Below are 7500 nucleotides of genomic sequence, written 5' to 3'. Positions count from 1 at the left end.
TGAAAGTCGCGCTATGGCAGACCAAGACGGCTGGGTTCCGGTAGTAGGGAGTGAGGCAGGGTTGATCCAGGACCAAAATGAGGGACAAGAGGGGAGCGAAGCAGTGAGGGTAGCAGACGCACGAAATGGCGCCTCGCACATGGCCACGGCGACCACGCCCGTGACCGTGGTAGCGCCGCTGGTGGATTCGAACCTTTTCCTCCTGCAAATGAGGGCCCTTATGGAACAAATGGGTGAGCGATTGGAGGGCCAAATGCGGGTAATGGGGAACCGGATGGATGCTCAGAGTGAGCAAATGAGGGCTGATAGTGAGCGATTAGAGGGCCAAATGGGGGGTAATGAGGGACGAAGCGAGGGGTACCGGTGAGGGGTTAGACAAGAAATTTGGGAAGTTAGACAATAATTTTGAGGAGTTAGACAAGAAATTTGGGAAGTTAGACAATAATTTTGAGGAGTTAAACAAGAAATTTGGGAAGTTAGACAATAATTTTGAGGGGTTAGACAACGGGATAAAAGAGGTGAGAAATGGGTTAATGGGGGTAGAAAACAGAATGGCCGCTCAAGAGAGTCAAATGGAAGGGATGCAAAAGGGGTTAGAGGGGTTAGAAAACAGGATGGAAGGCAAATTGAGGGACATGAGGGACCAAGCGGAAAGGGAAGTTAACCAAATGGGGCAGCAGATAGAGGGGGTCAGAATGGGGGTAGAAACCAAACTGGATGCTCACAGGGAGGAAATGGAGCAGATGAGGGTGGCATCTGGGCAGGAGATGCAAGTGATGGGAGAGGAGATCAGAAGAGGTGTGAGTGAGGAGGTCGGAGGAGTGCGCGAGGAGGTGAGGCACTGTAAGGAGCACATGGAGAAGGAGGTGAGAAAGGGGACTGTAAAGTTACAAGGGGGCATAGAGGACCTGACGCAGGAGGTGGAACAGCTGACGGAGGGACAAAAAGGACTAACGGAGCAGGTTCAAAGGAACACTGCGGTAATAGGAGGGTTAAAAGCGACACAAAATGACCTAAAAAATGACTTGGTAGCGACGAAGAGGGAATGTCAGATGGTACGTGAGGGACTGACAACGAGGTTGGACGAGGTGATAGAGGTAATGGAGACGAAGGACCGGCAGGTGAGTACGCACATGGAAACGGTCAAGGTAGCCTTAGAGGACGAGCTTGAGGAGACGTACCGGGGAATAAAGGAGGTGAAGCAGAAATTAGAAGAAGTGGAAGAAGGGGTGAGCGAAATTAAGAAGCGACGGAGAGGGGATAAGAAAGAGATAAAAGAGGAGATAAAAGAATTGGTCCGAAGTCTGTGTTCGGATCGTGATGATGTGCTCATTAACCGGATGAGGTGTGCGAGAAAGTCCGACTCTGGGGTGTGTGAGGAAAAAGTGCGTGCCAAGGAGTGAGGGTGCTGGCGAGAGTGAGTCGGTCGTAGCGCGTGTGCGAGGGAGCACATGGAAGCGCGGTGTGGTAAGTGTTACAGAGGGTGTGACGGGAGAGTGTGCGCAGGAGTGTGCGCGAGAAAGGTGTGTGACGGACAGGTGCATGGGGAAAGAGTGCGCTGTCAAAGGCAAGGAAGAATGCACGCCTGTGGTGAGTGTTACAGAGGGTGTGACGGGAGAGTGTGCGCAAGAGTGTGCGCGAGAAAGGTGTGTGACGGACAGGGGCATGGGGAAAGAGTGCGCTGTCAAGAGTAAGGGTGAAAGTAGTGAGAGTGACATGGAGCGTGAGTTAGTTGTGACAGGTGAGAAAGGAAGCACACCTGGAATGGTAGAGCGTGAGTGGGAATGCACGCTGGAATTGGTAGTGAGGCACGTGGTTGGGTGTGCGAATGAGAGCACACCTGTGATTGTCACAGAGGAGGTGACAGAGGAGGAGGCGCGAAGAGGTGTGTTGGTGAGGTGTGCGACCAACGAATGTGTGCCAAAGTGTTCGGTGGTCAGGTGTGTGACCAAGGCTGTGAGTGGAATGAGAGTACCTGGGTGTGTAAGGAAAGGTACGAGGAGCATGGGAACGGCTGGATGTGTGAGCAAGGAACGGGCTGCGGGGTGTAAGCATGCAGGTGAAGCATCGACGTTAAACGGGTTAGCGGTTAGAGCAACTTTTAGCCGAATCGGGCCCTCGGTGCGTGCTGGGCCTCGCTTTGAACGGCCGCGTCCGTGCTCCACTAGGCGGAGCGGGCGGCTGGATAGGAAGGGTCGTCATGGCGACCACTTTTTGTTGAGGCATTCCGGCAGGTCGAGATCGAGCCATGGGATGGCTCCGTGCCGAGAAGGTGCGTGGGATCTCGGCCCGGGTAAACCTCCTTCCCTGCACCGAGTGCCGGACGCATCCAGCCGCTGGCGCAGAACAACCCGCATTCATGGCTTGGCTTTACGAAGCCGGGCTTTGGACAGGAATTGGCGCACCGAGAGGCATTAGTGAGTAGACTGTGTGATGAGGTTAGTGTTTTGGACCCAAAATTAGAAAAAAACAAAATTTGATGATTGGCAAGGGATTGGCAGTACTGATTGGCAGATGATGAGTATTGATTGGCAAATTTTTGATTTGTTGAAATTTGATGTGCAAAATTGGTAGTGAGCGATGGGCCCGGTGGGTAAGGGTGGCATCCCTGCCACCCTTCCCATAGTGGGGCAAATGCGCAATAGCTTATGGGGTGTATGGCAGTGAAAACTAGCCCGGGTGGGTTAGGATATTGATAGGGATCTAGCGAAGATGACATTAGGTAACGTTAAGGTTAGTTAGTGACTGATACCTGTAGTGGGGACGCAGGTAGATTAGGGTGGATGATAATGACGAGGGAGCGCAATAGTTTAAAGGGACGACTGGGAAGCGCAAGTTTCAGAGGGGAGTAGTTAGATGAGATGATGCTGTGTGAGAGCTGGACAGGTGTGTGGAGCAGTGTGGAGCAGTGTGGAGCAGTGTGTGAGTAATGAGTGTTGTGGATCAGCGCGAATGCGCTTGGGGAGAGAAGGGTGCAGGTGGCACCAGGTGTGAGAGCACAGGTGTGCAGGTACAGGTGTGTGGAGAGAGTTGGAGTAAGTGGTACGGAGTGGTGTGCATGGTGCGAAGGTGTGGATGGGGGAAGAGTGGACCCCTTTCATGAGTACCCGGGGCGGGTAGTGTAAGTGTTAGGTAGAGGGTATAGGTAAATTGTGGTTGGATATTGGCATTTGTGGTGCGGTTGCAGAATGGTATTGTGGATGGGTGCATTAGTGTTGTGGAAATGGCTGGGCGTGTAGCCTGTTAGTGTGTGTAGTTGGTTGGGCACTCCACCACTGTGAGGATGTCGGCCAGGTGAGGCCGCAGGTGGGCTCTGGGAGCCGTTAGTGTCAGTGGGTGCCTGAGGATCCCGGGTGTGGATCGGGTAGCCCAGTGCCAGAGAGGGCACCGAGTGGGGAGAGCGCCAGAGGGCCTTCCCCAGGTAGTTAGGATAGGGTGAGGAGCAGGTAAGCTCGGAGGCAACTGCAGTGGTGGAGGTGTGCAGGTGGGTAGACCCGCTGGGAGAGGTACACGCCACAGCCCAGAAATTGTGCGAGGGCACCGGGAGATGAATCGGGGGAGTGAGACCCCAAATTGAAAAGCACCACAGTTTGGTCAATGGGAATTGGTTTTTAGAACCCATAGTGTAAGAGGGCCAATGGTTTGGCAGGAGAAAGACCCCGGGTAATGTAAAGTTGTTAAAGTCATTTAGGAAACTAGGACGTGCCCGTACGTGGGTGCCCGTTCCTTGCCAAAAAAAAAAAAAAAAATGTCTTCGCCCATGCATGCATGGGCGTGCCCATGGGCCCATGGGCGTGCCCGTAAGTGCGTGATGTGACCGTACAATGAATGTATCATCCCGACGCCGCAGCTCGGATGGCGCTGCAGTTAATCGGGCCTGTATCGGCAGAGTTATTATAAACGTGTACTACAATCGATCGTACCTTACAGCGTCTGCTCGCCACGTTCAGCATCAGTACGTCGTCACTATGACTATCCGTAAGTCCGGAAGTGACGTCCTCATTTGACTGTCCGGAAGGTCGCATATCGCAGTTACGATGAATCGCAAATTAGTTTTAATTAGTTTTAAAACATAGTTTAACGCCAACATAGCGCCAACATAGTTTGCCAACGTGAAATAAATGAATACGCTCTCAAATGTGCCGTCCGAGGCAGAGTCTGTTCGCCACGTTCGGCACACGTGATAGCTCGCTGCTCTCTGATTGGTTGAATCGTTTTTTGGACATAGCTCGGTAACTACTTCTCCGATTAATATGAAACCTTGAAAAGGCACATCCTCAGGTCCCCAGCAATATATCTGACAAGTTTCAAGTATATCGGACCCGTGGTTGTCGAGAAACAGCGGTCACAGACACACAGACACACATACACACAGAGATTACTTGAATTATAGATAGATAGTTAGGATTGATGAACCTGTCGCACCATACGCAGCCACTTACCTGTGGTGATGATGATGACTCCACACCTGTGTTTTCTTTGTTTTGTGTTGCAGGAAGTAAGGATTGCTGTTGGATTTGTGAGACGCATCACGACGTGGATGAGACATTGGGGTGATTCCATCTCTCCCTCCTTAGGAGGGACTGATGATGAATTGGTAATGGCAAATTTTGATGTTCAGTTGGAGATGGCAAATTTTGATGAGAGTTGAGAATGGCAAATTTGATTGGTTAGGAGGGAGAGAAGACGAATTTGGTTTATGGGAGGAACGGGGAAGACAGTAGGGACGTTTGTTGATTTGTAAAGTAGATGTTTATGGGTAGTGTTGTGTTTTGTGGAGACAGTAGGGGGTAAGGGAGGGGCAATGTAGGTTACCTGGTGGGGGGGGGGGGGGCGTACGGTAGGAACGTACCTGTCTCACCTGGTTCCCATGTGCCCCCAGTGTGCATTACCTTCTATTGCGTGCACTTTTGCGCCCTTACCACCTTACTCACTTGTCTTCTTCTTTTGTCTCCCACCTCCGAGGGTCTGGCTTTGGGGCAGAGAGAGAGGAGAGAGAGGTGCTGGCTCCGCAGTTGTGGGCCTGCACTTTCGCTGCTTGCTGCCGGGATCGATACACCATATGGACCGCAATTTTGGTGGCCACCCACAATGGACCGCAGTTCTTTTGCGGCCAAGCACCACCCGTGGATGGACCTATGGGTCAACGTGGCACCTATGCCATACAGGTGAACCACTAATAGTTGGCCACCAGACGGCCACAATCTAGAAATTGACGCGGTTGGCGCCTTTCTTTATTTTTGGAGGAAGCCAGAACACCAAGTGCACCACACGAAGGCAAGACCAGCGGCAGAACATCGGCCGGCTGCGACACCACCGGTGATTTATAAACACTTTATTGGTGCACCGGATGGTGCTGATTGTACATGATGGGGTGGTGCTTTTGGTGCTTGGAAGGGGTGCTCTGCACATTATTAAAGGCCGTAAGGCCACAGAGCACTCGTGGGTTGGTGTATCGATGCTGGCATGCGTGCTCTCTCTATGCATAACATCTGCATGTGTTCCTCCAAAAACAGGTCCTGGATCGTAGTGTAAATATCAGCGTAGTCTTGTGTAAATAATGCTCCCTACCGGCTGTATGTTTAGTTTGCGAATTCTTTCCGTGATTCGGTTATCCTGTGGGTGTGTTTCTGTGAGGAGAAGGGTGCAACGTCGCAGGGGGACATATTTACTCATTTGTGAATATCTGTAAAACTGTCGCACTCAGGGTAGAGTTAATAGTAGAGGGAACTACATCTGAGTGCCACACTAAAATAGGTAAAAATTTATCGGGTCGGGACGCCCCGAGGGTAGAGAAGGGTGCAATGTTGCGGATATGGGATTTGGCCTCCATATCCGCTTGTAAATATTCCCCTATTTCCCCAATACTCCCCAACTATCCCCAATCCCCCATTCCCTAGTCCCATTGTCTGTAAACAACACTCTGTAGAACCGACCTTCCCCTTTTTCCCCCATTAAATGTCGTGCCCAGGTCCACGGCATCTCACGTAGACAACTTTCGGACGTCTTGCTAGTTATTCTTAGTCTATGTCAGTTAAGGACTCGTTTCCATTAATTCTGACTCTTCGTTGCACCAGAATGTGATTGTATGGCACCAGTAGTGAGTTTAGGACCTCCCCATACCTCCTCCCATCTTCCTCATGAAACCACAACAACCACAACTACAACAACAACTACAACAACAGCGCGCGGGGAGTGTGCGTGCTCACTCCGGCTCGGTTAGCCGCCATTGCCCATGTGCTCCAGGTTACCTCCAGGTTACGGGGTTACCACGAAGGGGCTGGCTGTCAGCCCCTCGTCAAGGGCGGAGCCCGGTAACCCCCCCGCACCCAATAAGAAGCAACGGGCCGATTCCATCTGGGGCGGAGCTAACGAGCCGAGGGCGTGTCACTCCCCGCCGGATATACGCAGCGACTTACCGGACGTGACGTCAGATGCGCCTCAGCCACGAAGGAGAAACAGACGCCACCTCCAGCGCGACGAGACCTCCCGCATCTCTGGACCGGACCGGGTCGATTCTGCCCCTGCGCCAAGGTGCACCTTGAGCCTCGACTACCTGCCCTTCCTTGCCATCAATCCCGGTGTGAGTCAGTCTTGTCCCGTTTATCTGTGGTCTGTCGGGGTTACTATAAGACCGTGATTAAGTGCCTACCTTCCTATGCTGTCTCTCTTGTCCTTGTAATCTAACGTTCCGAACTATTATAACCTCCTCCGGAGGTCTTGAGAACTGTACCCCTGGTGTCGTGTCATTTAATCCAGCCGTTGTGTCCTTTCCGTAATTGATTTAGCATAGCGCGACTCGGCCAACGTTCGAGTATAATCGGGTAAACTGTGCAGACGCGGTCATACCAAACCGCTCGGTAAACCAACATCCACAACCGCGTCTGTAACAATATATATTTATATATATATATCCATCTATCTATATATATATATATCTATATATATATATATATATATATATATATCTATATCTATATCTATAGGAGGAGTGTGTGTGTGTGTGTGTGTGTGTGTGTGTGTGTGTGTGTGTGTGTGTGTGTGTGTGTGTGTGTGTGTGTGTGTGTGTGTGTGTGTGTGTGTGTGTGTGTGTGTGTGTGTGTGTGTGTGTGTGTGTGTGTGTGTGTGTGTGCGCGTGTGTGTCTGGATGTCCGCTTATAACTCAAGAACTACACATCGGAGAAAAGTTTTAGACGCAGATTCGGAATCAGCATAAAATCCCGGTGGTTTTAGGCTACGTTTTATTTTAATATCAATGGTTTAAAAAAAACCGCGCCAGCTGCAATTCCATGGTGTAGTTTGTGGCGGCGCTAGACGTTCGGGGTGTATTGCAATGGTTTGTCGGGTTTGGCTGTGGGTCCAGAATAGCTCCCATTTACTTATGTTCTTCCACTTTTATTTTGATTCTTCTGTTACAACGCCTTCCTTATCTACCTTATATCCCCCTGACGAGCCCTCTACATAATTTCATGCGGCAGAATTTCGTGCATTTTGAGTGAA

At 51.0% G+C, this 7500-nt stretch overlaps 1 protein-coding gene across 1 annotated transcript in view; it reads left to right on the top strand.

Annotated features, from left to right (window-relative positions):
• LOC137413036 (MYND-type zinc finger-containing chromatin reader ZMYND8) overlaps positions 1-7500 on the top strand; it is a gene marked incomplete in the record, with an annotated part of 112360 nt that overhangs the window by 68566 nt on the left and 36294 nt on the right.

This window comes from Myxine glutinosa, chromosome 13, assembly GCF_964187855.1.
Source record: "Myxine glutinosa chromosome 13, kmMyxGlut1.1, whole genome shotgun sequence".
NCBI classification, from domain to species: Eukaryota; Metazoa; Chordata; class Myxini; order Myxiniformes; family Myxinidae; genus Myxine; species Myxine glutinosa.
This window is presented reverse-complemented; position numbering and strand designations above follow the sequence as displayed.